General features: G+C 42.8%; 1 protein-coding gene and 1 long non-coding RNA gene across 17 annotated transcripts in view; one reads left to right on the top strand and one right to left on the bottom strand.

The window, feature by feature from the left end:
* Nucleotides 1–3683, bottom strand: part of INO80D (INO80 complex subunit D) — a 62395-nt gene extending 58712 nt beyond the window's left edge. For 2 of the 10 annotated variants that reach the window (XM_061148932.1, XM_061148937.1), the window contains exon 1: nt 3598–3683. The gene's annotated coding sequence lies outside the window, so the exon portion shown is untranslated. Of the gene's footprint in view, nt 1–2728; nt 2872–2994; nt 3176–3447; nt 3572–3597 lie in introns of those variants that run through there. The other 8 variants (XM_061148931.1, XM_061148936.1, XM_061148933.1 and 5 more) reach the window with 6 other exon arrangements.
* Nucleotides 1467–18469, top strand: part of LOC133060943 (uncharacterized) — a 29328-nt gene continuing 12325 nt past the window's right edge. The window contains exons 1-4 of one of the 7 annotated variants that reach the window (XR_009693869.1): nt 1467–1485; nt 3658–4209; nt 4316–4998; nt 12194–12228. This is a non-coding gene — a long non-coding RNA (uncharacterized LOC133060943). Of the gene's footprint in view, nt 1486–2451; nt 2471–2912; nt 3006–3403; nt 3501–3657; nt 4210–4315; nt 4999–12193; nt 12229–18469 lie in introns of those variants that run through there. The other 6 variants (XR_009693868.1, XR_009693867.1, XR_009693866.1 and 3 more) reach the window with 6 other exon arrangements.

The raw sequence follows: 18469 nt of genomic DNA, 5'->3' as shown, positions 1-18469 counted from the left end.
ACACACACACACACACACAAAAAAAAAAAAACCAAGTCACATTCAGGGAAAGAAACCGAACCAAGTAACCGAGTATCCTAAGTGCAATCAGGGAAAAAAAGAGAGGAGTGGGTCAAGAGTATCTCTGTGAGTGTCCCAAAAAAGCCAGGACCAGTCATTACAGTTGAGGTTCTGGGACAAATTTGTACCTGATGGAAGTGAGAAGACTCCACTGCTGTTTGTTCTGCAAAGCACAGAGCTATATTAGCATAAATTAAATGGGCTTGGACGGAACACCATTGTATATGCAGTGGGGTATCTCCTTTGGGGACAGTTGGCTGTCTCCAACCCAGTATCACCCATTCACCCTGGTAACCCATGTTACCAGGTATGGGGGGCGGTGGGGTGGGGGAGAGAGATTGGGTGCAGGCAGAGTGAGACCACTGCCATCTAACTGTATTCAGATATAAATGATCTCTCCTTATCCATAACTATGGTTCCAAACCTGGAGAGTGAGCGCGGCTAACTCTGGGGGAACAATCCAGGTAAGAATGAATAGATCAACCTTTTTTTTTTTTGAAGTGACATGTTTAATTTTGGGTGCTCTGACTTAGAAATTTTAAAATCCATCTAAACTGTAATTTCATTCTCTGTAATAGTATTAACATGATTTACTGAGAAAAATGGTTTGGGGTAGGGTGTACAAATTTCCTTACACAATCTTTCAGAGGAAAGAAAACTTGATTACTTCAGACTTAATAAATGAAAATAAACATCTACTTTTGAAACTAAATATTTAATAGTGAAAAAGTATACTACCTAAGCCACTTAAAATTAATTCAATATTTGCCTTGAAAGTCTTTTTTTAGTTTCAAATACAATGTAACTTTTTAGATTATGAAACACACTATTCCTTCAAAAATAAAATAGCCCATGGAATGATTAGATCAGGAAAGACTGCAGGGGTGGTGGGGTACAAAACTTTTGGGATCTGTACATATACAGATTTTGAAAGCCTGGGAATATGAAGCCAACAATATACCTTAAAATATCAAATTAGGAAGCAAAGAGATTTTTTTTAAAAACCTTAAAATGTCCTAAGAAATTCATAGACTGATTTCTTCCATGCAGTATGCTCTAAAAATAAGGACAATTAACAGAAGTAACAATTCAGGGTACACAAGTATATGAAAACATCCAAATCAACAAGCAATTTCAATAAATCAGTAAACAACCATTAAATGTAATTTACATTTTTTGTATGAAATCCACACCCTTTCAAATATCAAGCCTTTCTTTCTTAAGCCAAAATACTAAACGGCTGGATGGCTGTCACTGTAGAGAAAGAGTTTTATTTCAGGCAAGCAAAAGGAAAAGGAGACACATTTAGTCAGACTCCACAGAAGGAATCTCACTTCCACGCGGAACAGAAGTCAGCACTGACCCTGCGCTGGGTTACCCACTGCCCTGCAAGCGCCGGCTTCTGCTGGATAACAGTACTCCGGGGTGAGTGGTCAGAGTGTGGAACACCTCTGCCAGCCAACTCCACAGCCTGCTACCGGGTGGGACACACATACCTACACACAGCCCCCGGCCCCAGGTCCACTTAAAAAGAGCCGGGAAGGAAAGAGCCAATAAAAGAGGAAAACATCACCTCCCCAGACAATCCCACGCAGGGGGCTGGTGGGGGGTGGGGGTAGGGGGTAGGGGGTAGGGGGTAGGGGGTAGGGGGTGGGGGGTGGGAGCGGGTGGGGGGCGGGGGCGGGCAGGGCACATTAACATTTGACTTCCACACACTAAAGAACACCAGGAGGTTAAGTGGAGCCACAGGAAACATCCCCGAAAACCAGGAAATCTAGATTTGGAAATTTAAGTTTTAGACATTTTTTTAAAAAAACTTTCAAAACTCACGGCACCAAAATATAGCTAAAATTGAATCCGTTTAAACCTAGAGGGGGGGGAAAATACCCAAACCACACTGTGTCAGCTATGTTCAGTTCCCTGAGGGTTCTTCCACAGACCCTTCTGAGTTGCGGCAATAACAAGTTTCCTTTGAAATCCCCCACATTTCTATTTCTAGGGTCGAACAGAACAGTATCACAGAAATCCAAATAGTTATTATCAGAAAAAAATAAACGGACGACCCTTAAACTGTAGACCTTGTTTCAGGAGCTGCCCTGCCCACCTCCACTTCCCTCCTCATTCTTAGGGCTTCCCAGCGGGGTCCGTGCTGACAACCAGGGTCCCCGCCTGGGGTCCGGTCCCCGAGTTTCTTTTCCCGGACAGTGACCAAACAGAACAGGAAACTCCTCCATCTAGGGGCTGCTCCAGACATCCAGCCCCCGTCTCCCTCCCTGACAGTCTCCTCCCCCCTCCCTGCATCTTTCCCTCTGCAAGGCTGTCCAGAAAAGGGGGCTCGGGACTCGAAGGAGTCCGGGATGGGAGGAAGGGTGGCTGCTCCGTCTGAAAATAAACACCCTCGCTTCCTGGGGTAAGGGCTAAAGAAGCGATTAGAAAAGCCTGCCCAGTAGAAATACCACCTGAACGTACCTCCTCCCTTTCCCACTGCAACAAGCCCAGTCACTAACTAATCAGCTAAGACAAATCCCTGGAAAACTTTTGCAAACGGGCAGAGAGGACCCTCTCCCCAGCAGGGGGGCTCCCGGAGACGGGACTGGAGTTTGCAGCCCTGGAAGGGCTCACCGGGGAACGGGGTGGGGCGCGGGCGAGGGGTGCAGGGGCGGAGTACCTTCCACGGACAGGAACTGGCAAAGAGTTTCAAAATAGCCGAGTGCTCTCCCCCACGCCCTCGGGGGTCGCGAGCGCTAGGACCGGGGCTCCCCGAAAGGAGGCCAGCCCCCAATTCGGGCCTAAAAGGAAACTTTCCGGGCCGCGGCTGCACCTGACTCCTCCACCGCCCCTCCACCCCACCCCACGCCCGCAAGGCCGCCCGCCCCGCCCCGGCCTGGGCCGCCCGGAGCGCAGAGGAGGGGGAGAAATAAATCCAACTATTACCGGAATCGGGGGTGGGGGGCGTCGGCGAGAGACTCGGGGGAGGGGGCGGCTGGACGCCCATTCCCCACTCCTAGGCCCTGACGCCCCTGTCCCGGCCACCCCGGGCCTGCCGCCCCGCCGGGGAACCTCCCGGGGGCCCGCGCAGGATTCGGCCCAGCAGCGCTGCCGTACCGCCCGGAGGCCCCGGGGGACCCGAGGGGGCGCGGGGAGGCCCGGGGTGCGGGGGCAGGGGGTAGGGCGCGGCCGCTGCGGGGCCCGCCGGCCCGAGGCCTAACCGGCACCCCCCCCACCCCGCCCCGCTCCACACCCCTACCCCGGCCCGCGCAGGCCGCGCCGCTCGCCCCGCTCCGGCCCCGGCTGGACCCCTGGCCGGCGGCCCGCCGTCGTTGCCCGTGGGCGCCCCCCAGGCCCCCGAGTCCCCAGCCCCCGCCACCCCGGCGCCGGCCCTCTCACCCTTTCATTCTCTGCCCGGGGCCTGGCGCGGGCCGGCGAATCCCCGGCCTCACGTAAGCGTGCTCGCCGCCCGCCCTGCCTGCGCGGCCCAGCCCGCCGCCCTACGGGAGCCCGGGGATGTGGGCCGGGCCTGGGGCCGCTTCTGCTTACCTTTCAGCTGCTTTTTTTTTTTTTTCTCCTTCCCCCCTTTTCCCTCGGCTGGGCTGACAGATCAGAGTGAGAGGCGCTGGCAATGGACTGGGAAGCTCGGCTGCCGCTGCTACGGCTCCCCCCGGGCTCCGGCGAGAGCCTTTCCCTGTCAAGCAAGAGGGGTGAGGATCATATTTTTATTTTGGAAACTAAAAAGTGCTCCCAGGGTCGGTGATTATTAAGGGGAAATCCCTGAATATACTCTCCAGCCAAGAAGGCAGGGCTGCCGGGGCTGCACAGAAGAGGCAGCAGCCTCCTACAGCACCACTACAGGCACCGCGAGGACATAACACCAGAGCCGCTCCTCTGCCCTCCGAAACGACAACTTTCCTACCATCTTGGAGGCAGAGCAAAGGGGGGCCGGGGGGAAAAGTGCACCCGCTCCCGATAAAGTACAAATTTCTACTTCTCATCTCCGGAAAAAAGTCCACACCGGCCGTCTCCACCGGCGCCTGGGGGAGAAAGCGGGCAAGAAACTGGGGGTGCCTGAGAAACGTTTGCGTTTGCTCCAGGGGGGAAAATGTTTCTGCATCTTCTGATGGAAAGAAATCTTTACAAGACACAGGTTTTCCGGTGATTATTGTTTTCTGTTTAATTTTTTTTTTTTCCATGTTCGTGATAGAGGTATTTGAATTTTTTTTTTCAGGCTAATAATGATTTTTTTTTTTTTCCATTACAGATCTAAGTTCTGGGTTTGATGGTCAGTTTATAAATTTGAACTTCAAGAGACTTCCTAGCCACTTTATTTGTCTGCTTATTTATACGTTTTTGTGTATAGAGATATTTGTTTCCTTATATATAAAAATTTGTGCTCTATATTCCCTTCCAAACTGCGATTGCTGGAAGACAATTGTAAAGGGATGTCTTTTGTCTCCTTTTCCCAAAGCAGTGTAAATAAAACCTATTGACTGTCCAGAAAGGCAAGATACAGCTGTTTATTTTTCACAGTGCAAATTAAGGCAGAAATCACTAGGGGGTTAAATACAACTCAAGTATAGCTGACCATGTTTCTAGAAATAACCCTAACGCTGTTATGGTCTGCTTGTGAAGAAAGATTAGTGGAAAACTGCAAATAGGTTGTAAAGACAGCTTTAGATTTTCTTTTAAGTAAAATTGCTTACTGAGAATTATATCCAGGCATTTAAATTTTTTTGCTTGTTTAGTTTATATCCTTTAAAATTTAGATTTTTGGTGCTTTGCACATGTTGCTGTCCACATTCTGTGTCACAGAATTGAGAATGAATGTGTCTGTTTTTGTTAGAGTTGAAATGTTCAGAACTTCCAGTGTGTTGCCAAGCTATGAATTACTCTTAATATATTGCAATGGATGTCATGAATCAGCGTTTCTTCAGTAAGCAAAAGGTTAGTAGATGGAGGGGATCAAAGTTACCCAGGATAAGGGGGATCAAAGCTGAGATAATAGATGAGGGACGGAAGGGTGCTGCTCACTTGCTGCAATTCCATAGAAATCTTACTGGAAGAGAACAAATTGCAGATATTTTGCTATTTTTGTGATGAAAGAGAGGAATACTAGAAAATGAACAAAAGATCTTTTTGTATTTCTACAAGGAATAATGAATCTTGTACTAAAAGTTATTTTTCTGATGCAGATTGCCTGACATAGTGGAAATGAATTTGTAATATCAGTGCCTTGCATCAGTAGAATATTTAATTCCTTTCATTTAAAATCAACTAAAAAGCATTTAGAAATAACTGATGACTCACTTTAAAATGTTTATTTTTTGAGCTTCCAAATGTCAAAATTCACATAATGTTTAAGTGAGTTCAGATACTGCATTTAACAGATATTAATTATTTTCATTCTCACCCTCATCTTTATTATCTCAGTTTGAATATAGTAGCTGAATAGTCTTTTTTTTTTTTTTTTTCCTGGAAGTTTTTCCTATTTGCTAGAAAAATGTAAAGTAAATAAAGTAAAATTAACTGATTTTAACATCTCAGACGCCTCAGTTATAAAGTAGTGTTCTATTTACAGTTTTTGGGTTTTTTTTTAATCATTAGAAATCAAACACTTCGGTCATAACAAGGAAATCCGTTCCCTTAATGAAATCTAGTGGAGTTGAAAAACATGATTTGAGCAACTTCTTCCTTATATGTGACATGACTTTATAGAAATACTTTGAATTTTTCAAGACATTAAGATGTGTTTGATTTAAGTTGACTGCACCCTTTTATGCAGTCCCTCTTGTGACCAACAAGCTTTTTTTGAGTGATACCTGTCTGGGGATAGGGGTATGTGCATAACATGGTGCAAATATGGTACCATTTCAGTGTCATTCTTTTTGTAAAGTTTGACTTGTACAGGGCTGTGAGCCATCAAGTTTTTCCATCAGCTGAGCTAAATAGCCTAGTCTGAGGGAATTACAGCCCAAACAAAAAAGAAATCCTGCTACAATTGCAACATGGGTGAATTTGATTGGTCAGTGTTTATTTCTATTGGTAGCTGAAATCATTTCAGGTGTTATATCTCTTCATTCCTAGAAACTACAGGTGCTAACAAAACTACTGACATAGTTAACCTTAAATAACCCTATTTTGCCCAGTAAAATTCCTAGTACTCAAATTTGGCTAACATTGAGCCACCTGCCTCTTGAGAAATCTGTATGCAGGTCAAGAAGCAACGGTTAGAACTGGACATGGAACAACAGACTGGTTCCAAATAGGGAAAGGAGCACGTCAAGGCTGTGTATTGTCACCCTGCTTATTTAACTTATATGCAGAGCACGTCATGAGAAACGCTGGGCTGGATGAAGCACAAGCTGGAATCAAGATTGCCAGGAGAAATCAATAACCTCAGATATGCAGATGACACCACCCTTAAGGCAGAAAGTGAAGAAGAACTAAAGAGCCTCTTGATGAAAGTGAAAGAAGAGCGTGAAAAAGCTGGCTGAAAACTCAACATTCAGAAAATGAAGATCATGGCATCCGGTCCCATCACTTCATGGCAAATAGATGGGGAAACAATGGAAACAGTGAGAGACTTTATTTTCTTGGGCTCCAAAATCACTGCAGATGGTGACTGCAGCCATGAAATTAAAAGATGCTTGCTCCTTGGAAGGAAAGTTATGACCAACCTAGACAGCATATTAAAAAGCAGAGACATTACTTTGCCAACAAAGGTCCATCTAGTCAAAGCTATGGTTTTTCCAGTAGTCATATGTGGATGTGAGAGTTGGACTATAAAGAAAGCTGAGTGCCAAATAACTGATGCTTTTGAACTGTGGTGTCGGAGAAGACTCTTGAGAATCCCTTGGACTGCAAGGAGATCCAACCAGTCCATCCTAAAGGAAATGAGTCCTGAATATTCATTGGAAGGACTGATGCTGAAGCTGAAACTCCAATACTTTGGCCACCTGATGCGAAGAACTGACTCATTTGAAAAGACCTTGATGCTGGGAAAAATTGAAGGTGGGAGGAAAAGGGGACAACAGAGGATGAGATGGTTGTATGGCATCACCGACTCAATGGACAAGAGTTTGAGTAAATTCTGGGAGTTGGTGATGGACGGGGGCCTGGCGTGCTGCAGTCCATGGGGTTGCAAAGTCAGACACGACTGAGCGACTGAACCGAACTGAGCACCTAATATATCTTGGTAACTTTGCTGGATGCTTTTCTTTTAATTTAAATTTATTTATTTTAATTGGAGGCTACTTACTTTACAATATCGTAGTGGTTTTGCCATACATTGACATTCATGTCAATGTATGCTGGACACTTTTATCTATGGACTGTGGTTTAATTCCCCTAACAGCTCCAAAAAAATACTATTTTTCTTTCCTTCCTTCGCTCCTACTCCTTTCCCCGTTTTTCTTCTTTTAAATACTGTTGGGATAATTACCTTCACTTTTAAGGAGAGTAGATCTTGGGCTTTCCAAAGATTCTAAATCCTTTTGCTGTATAGTTGCTGAGGTACCTACCACTGCTCTATACTCTATATCTGGAAATGATGTTCCTGCCATTTTTTTTGTAATTTAGTCACTAAGTTCTGTCCAACTCTTTTGGGACGCCATGGACGGTAGCCTTCCGGGCTTCTCTGTCTGTAGGGTTTCCCAGGCAAGAATACTGGACTGGGGTACCATTTCCTTCTCTAGGGGCTCTTCGCAACCCAGGGATCGAACCTGTGGCTCCTGCATTGACAGGTATATTCTTTACCACAGAGCCGCCTGGGAAGCCCTTCTGCCATTTACTCTTTGCCAATAACAGAGTAGCCAGCAGTCAGATCCCCCTTTGAGCCACTAGTGGCAGCCAGTGGCTAATTTCACCCTTGTGACGTCTAGTTCCTATGTCTATCCATTGTTTTGAGGAATGCATACATATATTAATATGTATATGTGTCAGCTGAGACACTGTGTTTAGGAGCGATTTCCTTCCTGATCCTAAAAGTGGACAGTATATGTGGAGCGCTAGTGTAATTAGAAATGTTACCTATAGTTGTAAAATTACAGTACTTTATAAAAAATCTAATCAATGGATAAAGTGACCTGGAACCATGAATGCCAGAGTTTACCTATGTGATCTTTAAAGCAGTGTCTTTTATTTATTCTGTTATGCCCTAATTTCACAAGTAGCTTGTTTAGCCTTTAGCTGAAATAAGAAATGCTTGCCTTAATATTTTTACTATTATTAGAAATTTTAATTGATCTGCCTTTTGGTGTTAGTGATTTTAGTTTTGCAAACATTAACCACCTTATTGTGAACACTGTAGTGAGGTTACGAAAATACTACCTAGGGACTGCCCTGGCAGGTCAATGGTTAGGACTCCCGTACTTTCACTGCAGAGGGCCCGGGTTCAATCCCTTGTCTGGGAACTAAGATCCCCAAAGCCACAAGGTGCGGCCACAAAAAAGAAAATACCACCTAGATTCACCGATTATGTGGATTTAAAGTGAAAGATTTATGCATGTTTAATATATTAGATGTCTTTAAGCAATAAAGCCATGCCTTTATTAGTGAATGTGTGCTGACAGAATCACCAGTGACATCAGACATTATTATACAAATTTAGTGGGGGGTTTTGGGAGAAGTAGGGGTGTGATTATAAACCTTCCCTAATCACAGAAATGTTTTTCCTAACATTTCTAAAGGCAAGCTCTGAAGTCATATCAAGAGGTCCCTCGTGTGAAGACTTCCAAGGAGGTAAAAAGAAGTGGGTTGTGTTCAGGGCCTGAAAGTTTTCAAAAATCATACTGTTGATCTCAGAGAAAGAGCAGTGAGCAGTCCTGAGGAGAGATCTTAGTTCCCTGCCCAAGAATTAAATCTGGGTCACCTGGATGAAAACCAAGAATCCTAGCCACTAGATCACTGGAGCTAGAAGCTAGAAGCAAAGTGGCCCTGGCTCTTGCCCCTGTTTGAAAGCAGGAATGTTTCAAGGAGGCAAAAACTGTAAAAACAGGTACAAAGTTTATAATTAGAGACCCAGCACGTGTGGGAGATCCCACAGGAAAACAGTTTGTTTATCCAACTCGGAAGCAGTGCAGAGATGTACACCCAGAGAGAAAGGGTATGGGCATCCTGTCTAGAGAGGAGGAGTGCAGTAAGTCAGAAACTAGGCAGAGATCCACACGGAGAAGAGTGCGGGCGTTCTGAGTGCAGAGCAGCGCGGTATGGAGGCGATGTAAATCACCTCTGTAGGACAGTCCTCCCAAGTCTTTGTTTACCCTTGGCCAGTTATCTTGTTTCTTTCTTCACACCTGACTGATCCCTGGGGTCCTCCCCAAGATATGTGTGCAACGTTTTTGCTAAGCTGGATCCCACTCTAGAGGCCTAAGAGTACATGTCCACACTTACTGTGGCTGGGCCTCCCCCCTCCCTTTCTGACCCCCTTCTTGGGCTTCTTGCCTTCCTGCACATGTGCAGACAGGGAGGCTTTCCTTGACCTCAGGAGCGGGCACTTTATCTCTTTGCTCTAGCAGAGCTCAGCTTTTACCACTAGCTTTGTCCTTGGAGTATCTGAGTGAGAACAAAGCTTGAATTTTATTCCACTTGACAAATACCAGGTATCCAGCCCAGAAGCTCACTGTCTCCTGCCTCACTATTATGGTGGCCATAAATGTACTTTTTTTTTTTTTTTTACTTTAAGCGTTTCTGTTTTGGAAACATTTGTTGGTAATGTTTCTATCTAAAACAAAGATTTTAGTTTTCTTGTGGTTTTTATGCCCTGACGAAAACATTTCTGAGACAAACATGGTATTTGGGAGATACCCTCATCATAGCTTTAGGTTATTCAAATATGAAATTCCTATATTAGAGATTGAACTACAGTCAAAGCACACACGATCAGGTAATCTCCAAGTTCTGACACCTACCCAAGGGCATTGAATCCTGGAAACAGCTACCTGATACCAAGCCAGAAATGTCTTTTTTTTTTTTTCAAATCCCCATAAGGGATAGAAGATACTCTCCAGGAAACAGTCACCTGCAGCAGCAGGGACAGGACATATCCCCGATACTGTATCACTGCCGTCTTGTCACACTGCAGGCAAAGAATGTGACATCACTTCAACCTTGGCAGTCTCTGGCCATTTCTTTTGACCCCGACCTTCAGTTCAGTTGCTCAGTCGTGTCCGACTCTTTGCGACCCCATGGACTGCAGCTCGTCAGGCTTGCCTGTCCATCACCAACTCTTGGAGTTTGCGCAAACTCATGTACATCGTGTCGGTGATGCCATCTAATCATCTTACCCTCTGTCGTCCCCTCCTCCCACCTTCAATCTTTCGTAGCATCAAGGTCTTTTCAAATGAGTCAGTTCTTCACATCAGGTGGCCAAAGTATTGGAGTTTCAGCTTCAGCATCAGTCCTTCCAATGAATATTCAGGACTCATTTACTTTAGGATGGACTGGTTGGATCTCTTTGCAGAGACTCTCTACAAAGAGAGTCTTTGCAAGGGACTCTCTAGAGTCTTCTCTGACACCACAGTTCAAAAGCATCAGTTATTTGGCACTCAGCTTTCTTTATAGTGTCCAACTCTCACATCCATACATGACTACTGGAAAAACCATAGCTTTGACTAGATGGACCTTTGTTGGCAAAGTATAATGTCTCTGCTTTTAATATGCTGTCTAGGTTGGTCATAACTTTCCTTCCAAGGAGCAAGCATCTTTTAATTTCATGGCTGCAGTCACCATCTGCAGTGATTTTGGAGCCCAAGAAAATAAAGTCTCTCACTGTTTCCATTGTTTCCCCATCTATTTGCCATGAAGTGATGGGACCGGATGCCGTGATCTTAGTTTTCTGAATGTTGAGTTTTCAGCCAGCTTTTTCACTATCCTCTTTCACTTTCAACAAGAGGCTTTTTAGTTCTTCACTTTCTGCCATAAGGGTGGTGTCATCTGTGTATCTGAGGTTATTGATATTTCTCCTGGCAATCTTGATTGCAGCTTGTGCTTCATCCAGCCCAGCGTTTCTCATGATGTACTCTGCATATAAGTTAAACAAGCAGGGTGACAATATACAGCCTTGACGTACTCCTTTTCCTACTTGGAACCAGTCTGTTGTTCCATGTCCAGTTCTAACTGTTGCTTCTTGACCTGCATACAGGTTTCTCAGGAGGCAGGTCAGGTGGCCTGGTATTCCCTTCTTAGACTGACCTTAGACTGAGGAAAACACCTCTCCAACTGAAGCTGTGTTTTAAGTAATGGTTAGTAGAAAGAAGGGGCCTCCCTTGTGGCTCAGACAGTAAAGAAGCTGCCTGCAGTGCAGAGGACCCAGGTTCGATCCCTGGGTCGGGAAGATCCCCTGGAGAAGGGAATGGCTACCCACTCCAGTATTCTTGCCTGGAGAACTCCATGGAAAGAGGAACCTGAGCCTAAGCCTGGAGGGCTGCCGTCCATGGGGTCGCAAAGAGTGGGACACAACTGAGAAACTAATACTTTTCACTTAGAAACAAACACCCCCCAAAGCGGTATCAGAGGTTGGGTTTGAGCAAAACTGTAAGTGATAATCAAGTTTTTCTAAAACTTGTAATGAGAAAACTGTGTTCCAAAGGTGATTGTTAGCTAAAACATTGTAATAAGAAGAGAAATCCATGGAGTCCTCAGAATAATAGGCAGAGATCAACACAAAGGTGACTGTTCTGCTACGTTCCTGGTTAAGCAAGCTTTGTAGACCCACTAGGAACTTAACTACTATTTCCATGGGAATATTAATCCCAGGTTCCAAATAGTTAATTTATAGTGATATTCTGCAACACAATCCATTACATTTGGACTTCCTGTGCTGTAATATCTTTGCCATATTTGTTACAGGCTGCCAGAATTCAAGTAAGGATGGGGAAAGGGGGTGGTGGGAAATCCTCTCATTCAATTAAAGTAAGGAATAACCATTAACACGATTTAAACAGCTTGATTTAAATTCAGGGAAAGGAGATTTTTGAAGCTATAAAATGATGAGGCCAGTTGTAGTGCACCAGTAAGAAGAAAAGACTTCAGTCAATAAAAATTGTACTGTTTATCTACATACACTGATGTTCCTGTTTTATGCCTGTTTGAGTGCTGTATGGTCCTATAGTAGTTATTTGCATTTTGTTTTCTTCTTAAGGAAAACCGGAAAGAGAAATGAAGACATAGACGTAGGTAAAATTTTACTAAAAATTACGTAACCTAGTCTCCTGCTATTAGCCTGATGCCCCTTTACCCTACAGAGCAAGCCCTGGCCATTCCTGTCATGATGCCTCTGTTCTCAGCTCTGCCAGTTAAGTCCCACTCTGCCCTGATGCTTTGCTCACAGTCTTGTTTCGGAAGCCTTCTGGTGGCAATCTGTATGTACCTTATTCTTACCCTAGTGCCTCGAGTTGTTTTCCAGAACTTCCCCGCCCTGATATGTGTTGTTTTGTGCAGGAGGAGCTGTAGTAGTTTAAGAGGTTAGTCTCCAGTCTAGGCTCTATCGTTTAGAAACTTGGCTCCACCGTTTTCCTTGGTGGTATGACCCTGGGCAAGCTACTTAGGCTCTCAGGGATAATAATAGTACCTACCTCATTGTGTTGCGAGGATCACAGGGCATAATGCACAAGGCGGAGTCTTAGTGCCTTGTGAAGGTCAGCTGCTCCCTGGTTGCTTGCCAGTAAACATCTTACAGGCAGCACAGCCCAAGGTCAGGGAGGGCTGTTTTGTTTGTGTTTTGTTTTTAAACATTACCAAGACAGTGGACTTAGCAGTGCTAGTCACAAGTTGAATTAACTCAGTACAGAAAAAGACAAGGACTATGATTATGGCATACCAAATATCTACACCACAATACCGACAAAAACAATCAATTGACTCTTTTTTCCTCAATATTCAGATAGTTGATAGTCTGCAGCAAAGAATTTTAAGGTTAGCTGAGATCTGGGTGTCCTTCAGACTCATTCAAGGTCTTAAAAACTGTAAAATGAAATACAGGAAGAGTCCATACAGAATACAGAAGATAAATAACATGACCAGTTTACACATTTTCATTAGCTGTTCTAAAGAGAAAGTGTTAGCTTCTCAGTCATGTCCGACTCTTTGCAATGCCATGGACCATAGCCCACCAGGCTCCTCTGTCCATGGAATTCTCCAGGCAAGAATACTGGAGTGGGTAGCCATTCCCTTCTCGAGGAGATCTTCCCAAGCCAAGGATCGAACCTGGGCCTCCCACATTGGAGGCAGATGCTTCACCATCTGAGCCACCAGGGAAGCCCGTTCTAAAGAGAGAGAGATGCATTTAAATTTCAACATGAGATCTTGAAGAAGACTTTTCTGACAACAAGACATGGAAAGGTTTATGAAATATCTTCAAAACAAGTCACCTCACAAAAAAAAAAAAAAAAACAGGGACGTGTTTGACACGTATTTCCAATGAAATGTTTAATAGGGCAGGTACTAGTTCATTGTTTAAAATGTACCTACAGTGTTAAATAGTAGACAAACAGCCGGGGTGGGGGTGGGGGGCGGTTTAGATCAGAAAACCACGTGTGAATCCCAGAGCTAATATTTATTTACTAGTTTGTTTACTACAAACCAAGACGGTTTCCCCAGCCCCTCAAGCCTCGGTGCCCTCATTCTCAACACAACTGATTGAATAAGATGATTGACAGACCATGTATAGTATACTGTGTGACATGTAGCAGCCACTCCGCAACTGTCCACTTCCATTTTTGTCCCTGGATTCATAGAAAGTCCCTGGAATTAAGGTAGGATTTTAATTAGAAAACTGTAAAAGAGGATCTTATTCTAGAAGCCATTCCTAAAGTATTGAAGAACAAATACCTAATTAGAGCCCTACTTACATAATTTCCCTGGTGGCTCAGATGGTAAAGAATCTGCCTGCATGCGGGAGACCTGATGGGCTACAGTCCATGGGGTCACAAAGAGTCAGACAGGACTGAGCAACTTTCACTTTATTTTCACTTACATATTTACTATTTTCTTGCATGATTTGTGTGAGATTTCTCTTTTTGACTAGTCATTACTGCTTTTGACAGAATTATTTTTTAAAAATATAATCGAACTGTATTTTTTCACAACAAGAAGAGGCCCAACCAACACAAAACCACAGTGTTTATTCAGTTAGCCATGTTCCAGGCAGCTATGCCTTTCCTTGGTACTTGGCTCTAAGAGAAAATGATGACGGGGGAGTTCCCTGGTGGTCCAGTGGGTAAGACTCTGCTCTCAATGCAGGGGACCCAGGATCCATCCCTGGTCAGGGAACTAGATCCCGCATGCCACAGCTAAGAGTCTGCATGCCACAGTGAAGATCTCAAAAGCTGCAGCCAAAAATAAATAAAAAAATTTTTTTAAATGATGACAAGTCTTCTTGTTCAGGGTATTGCATGCTACAGTGGCGAGAGACCTCACCTCAACTCTGTGGCATAGAGTGTTTACAAGAGGGAACTTAAGAAATCAGTTTGGCAGCTTATGACCTACCGGAGAGAATGGTGATATAGAAGAGAAAATACCCAAAGTCATTGTGGTTGATGTATTATTTCACAAAAAGATTCTCTTCAGTTACAGATGCATGTATGCATATTTTTATGGTGGACTAGGGACAAAAAATTAAAGAAATACGGGTGTATCTTACGAGGCTGACATTTGTAGCGTCCTGCAGTAGTTAAGTAGTGAGCGAACCAGTCCCCATCCTCACTGGCTTTATAGGCTTAGCACGGGATAAGGGTTTGCACTGACCTGGTTGAGAAGAACTTGGAGACCACTGGGCTTAAAAATATTTTAAGTTCCCCACCCACCACCTCTGGCCCAGCTAGGCAGGTCTGTGGTAGATTTGTTGGCTGATAAGAACATCTGACCCTGGATAGGTTATCTCATCAAAATACAGTTTAGCCATGCAGTTTTGCTTGCCATACCTCAACGACACCAAGGAGCCAGTGTGTGGTCAGAAGAATGAAAGAGAACCTGGGAATGCTAGGTCTTTTCTGAGAAAAATCAACTGAACAGGCTTGTGATTCAAGTCAATGAAGAATTAGATCAGCTGAACATTAAATTGCTTACCTATAAATCAAAGATAACTGGAATCTCAAATGAGGTGTTTATGACTAAAAGGAAGTTTTTGGTTTTTTTTTCACACAGCAGGTTCTGACTGTATAGAACTTGATTCAAAAGATGGGATTTATTGCAAAGGTTAACTTCCTAACAGTCAAAAGTAAGAGACAGCCAGAGTTGATTAACCTTCTCAGTTAGCGGCTTATTTATAGCACGCTCAGTGGGCATGGTAGTTGGTTAGGTTCTGTAGGGAAGTGAAAGAAGAGACAGATATAATTGTGAACTTAGGATCTAGTTGCAGAGGTAGATAATATCCAGGAAGCCCTTGGAGAACAAGCAAGAGCTCCTAGTAGGGAATGGAAGGGGCGGAGCAAGAAGACGAGGCTTCCTTGGGTTATTGTGGGGGATCCATCCACCTGAGTAGCCTAGGGACCTCAGGCTGCTCTCAGAACTCTGAACCTCTCCCATGCCTTCTAAAAACCAATGAGAGTGCTTGTGTAGATTTAAGGAGAACTGTGGACAGCTCTACCACAGTCCTGGCACATAGAAGATATTAAATCAGTGTTTGTTGAATCTAAATGGAGAAAATTTTTATTTACCTGGACAGAGGAAATAACATTTGCCAAAGCAGGAGTGAGCATGTCTCAACAGAAGGTGTGTTGGGAAAGATAGAGGAAAAGGAAGTAGTAGAGTAAGGCTCAGTTAAGAGGATCTTGAAAGCCAAGGCAAAAAGTTTGAACAGATGTAACAGGCAATGAAGAAGGCAATTATTTATACTTAAGCAAAAAAAGAAAAATCTTCTGCTATTTAATTATTCAAGGAGTACCTATGAATCATTTATAGTGTGCTAGGCACTGTGGTTAAGATACGGGGAAATGGCATCCCTGCCCTCAGTGGCTTAAGTCTGACAAGAAAAGTAAGAATTATTGCTTTGGTATGCTTTATTTATATACAGATCCTAGTTTTACTTTTCTTTATTCCCCTCCACCCATTGCCCAGCAGAGCAGTGTTAATTCCCTGACTGGGGATTGAACCTGCACCCCTTGCATTGGAAGCACAGTCTTAACCACTAGACCACCAGGGAAGTCCCAGATCCTGGTTTTAAAAATATAAACTCCTTGAAGGCTAGCTGTTTTGTCCTTTTTTTTTCTCTCTTGATCTGTTTTGTTGACTTAGCATGTAGAATAGTGCCTAGCACAAAATATGCACCATAAATATTTATTGAATTAATTTGAAATTTTGAATTTTTAAACAGTACAATCTCTTTGAGACTAATAAGATAATTAAGATATGACTTTTAGATAGGTTAAGTGAGGAAAGTTCTAAGAAAGCTTATGTGGACTTACTGTTGTCAATCTCAATACAAGAGTCCAAGATGATTAGTAAAATACCTGTACAATTCTAATTATGTCAATAACCTTTGAGCATTGTATTCCATTTGACCATGTTATAGTCCTGCTAAAAAAAACCTGGGAGTGGTGTCAAATATTCTACTTTTTTCTACTGGCATATTCTGTTGTACATTCTTTTTTTTTTTTTTTTTTTTGGCCACACTGCTCGACTTGTAGGATCTTACTTCCCTGATCAGGGATCAAACCTGCCTTGGAAGCACAGAGTCTGAACCACTGGATTGCCATGGAAGTCCTTATATACTCTATTTTTAAATAACTAATGTCAGTTAATACTGAAAACTTGACAGGTTAAAAAATTGAAAATACAGTATAAGAGAATCACCCAAAGTAAAAGGCAAACATACAAAAGGAAAACAATATGGCTTTCATGAAAGCCGTTTGTGTGGAAACTCTTGAGCATATTTGAGCAAATGTCTTTGAGTATTCCCTTCCCCCATTTTTTAGGATAGGATCAATTTTACCATCTGCTCTTCCAGGTAACTGGGCAGCTGTTGATTAACATTGTTCCCTGAGTTTTGCTGTCACCATAGATGGTTCTGGAATGCAAGAACAAAAGATTTGTCAGAATAGCTTTCCTAACACAAGTTTCTTTTAAATTATAGACAGGAGAAAAAAATCAATATTGACCAGCTGGGAAGAATTCAATAAATATTTACATAGTCATAAATCATTTCAGTTTTCTCAGAGCTTATTACCATGATGTTTTATATATCTAAATGTTTTAAATGTGCAAAGAGAGAGCAATTAAGTAAATTAATACCAACAGAATTTAGACTTCAAATGGGGAAAGAGTGGATCATCTCAGTTGTGGTAAGATACACAGATGCTTCCTGTTGCTCTGTCCAGAACGATGTTAACACTAACCTCAGAGGAGGCCGTTAAGCCAGGCTTGAGCTAGATGGTAGGCGCTAGGCTTCTCTCTATGGAGGAAGGAGGGAAGAATTACCTTACTTAAAGTATAAGCAGCAAAGTCAGAGTACTTCATGCAATAATATGATGAGGTGATAAATTATCATTTAATCTCTCTAGTATGTGTCTAGTTCTCTGAAATGAAGCTAAGAAAAAAATTATAAGGAAAGAGATTCATGATACCATTCTTAGAAAATTTATGCAAATACCCCATGCAGGTCATTTATCTTTTTTTTCTCCTATTGGAAGGGGATTTCTATCTTGTATGAATCAAACTGTTCAAATAGTGTGTTAGTTTTTTTGCTTCCCTCTCTGTATCTTCAATTCAGGAAACTTCTAAAATGTTCATTCTTTTAAGCTATTGAAAGGATTTTGTGTATTTATAGTTTTACATGCTAACTTCTTAATCTAAAATAAAAGTAAAAAGCAAACATCAAAGCAACAACCACAAAAGCCCCTACAATGTACTATATTGTCCGATTTTTCATTTTCGGATTTCACCCATTAATAGTATTTGCTTTCATTAATCTCTGCCACTGTGTCAAAGTCATTACAATGTTGAAGCATACCAAGTCTCCCAAAACACACCAACTCTTCCAAAATTAAGCCATCTTCAAGGCAAATAGAATTATTAAAAGGCAAACAGCAGCATAACTTACGATTTCAGCTAAGAATCTTAAAGTACACTGCAAATGCTTTTTGTTTTACCTAACAATTGAAAAAATAAATTGTAGAAGTGAATTGCTTACTATTACATGGAGTTGCCCAATTCTACAGAGAAATAGCTTTGGGTATGTGCTGTTGTAATTTTTTTGCTGTTAACTAAACTACAGACTTTATTCTGATTTTGCCAGTTTACCACTGATGTACTTTTTCTGTCTCAGATACTCAATTTTTCCTTATCTTTCATGACGTCCACACTCTTGAAGAGTACCAGTCAGTTATTTTGTAGAACATCTCTCAATCCGAGTTTCTCTAATATTTCCTCATGATTAAATGAGGGAATGTATTTTTGGCAAAAAAAATAATAATAATAATCT

Source organism: Dama dama, chromosome 8 (genome assembly GCF_033118175.1).
Source record: "Dama dama isolate Ldn47 chromosome 8, ASM3311817v1, whole genome shotgun sequence".
In the NCBI taxonomy this organism is placed as follows: Eukaryota; Metazoa; Chordata; class Mammalia; order Artiodactyla; family Cervidae; genus Dama; species Dama dama.
Note: the sequence above shows the minus strand (reverse complement) of the source record. Positions and strands in the feature narration are given on the sequence as shown.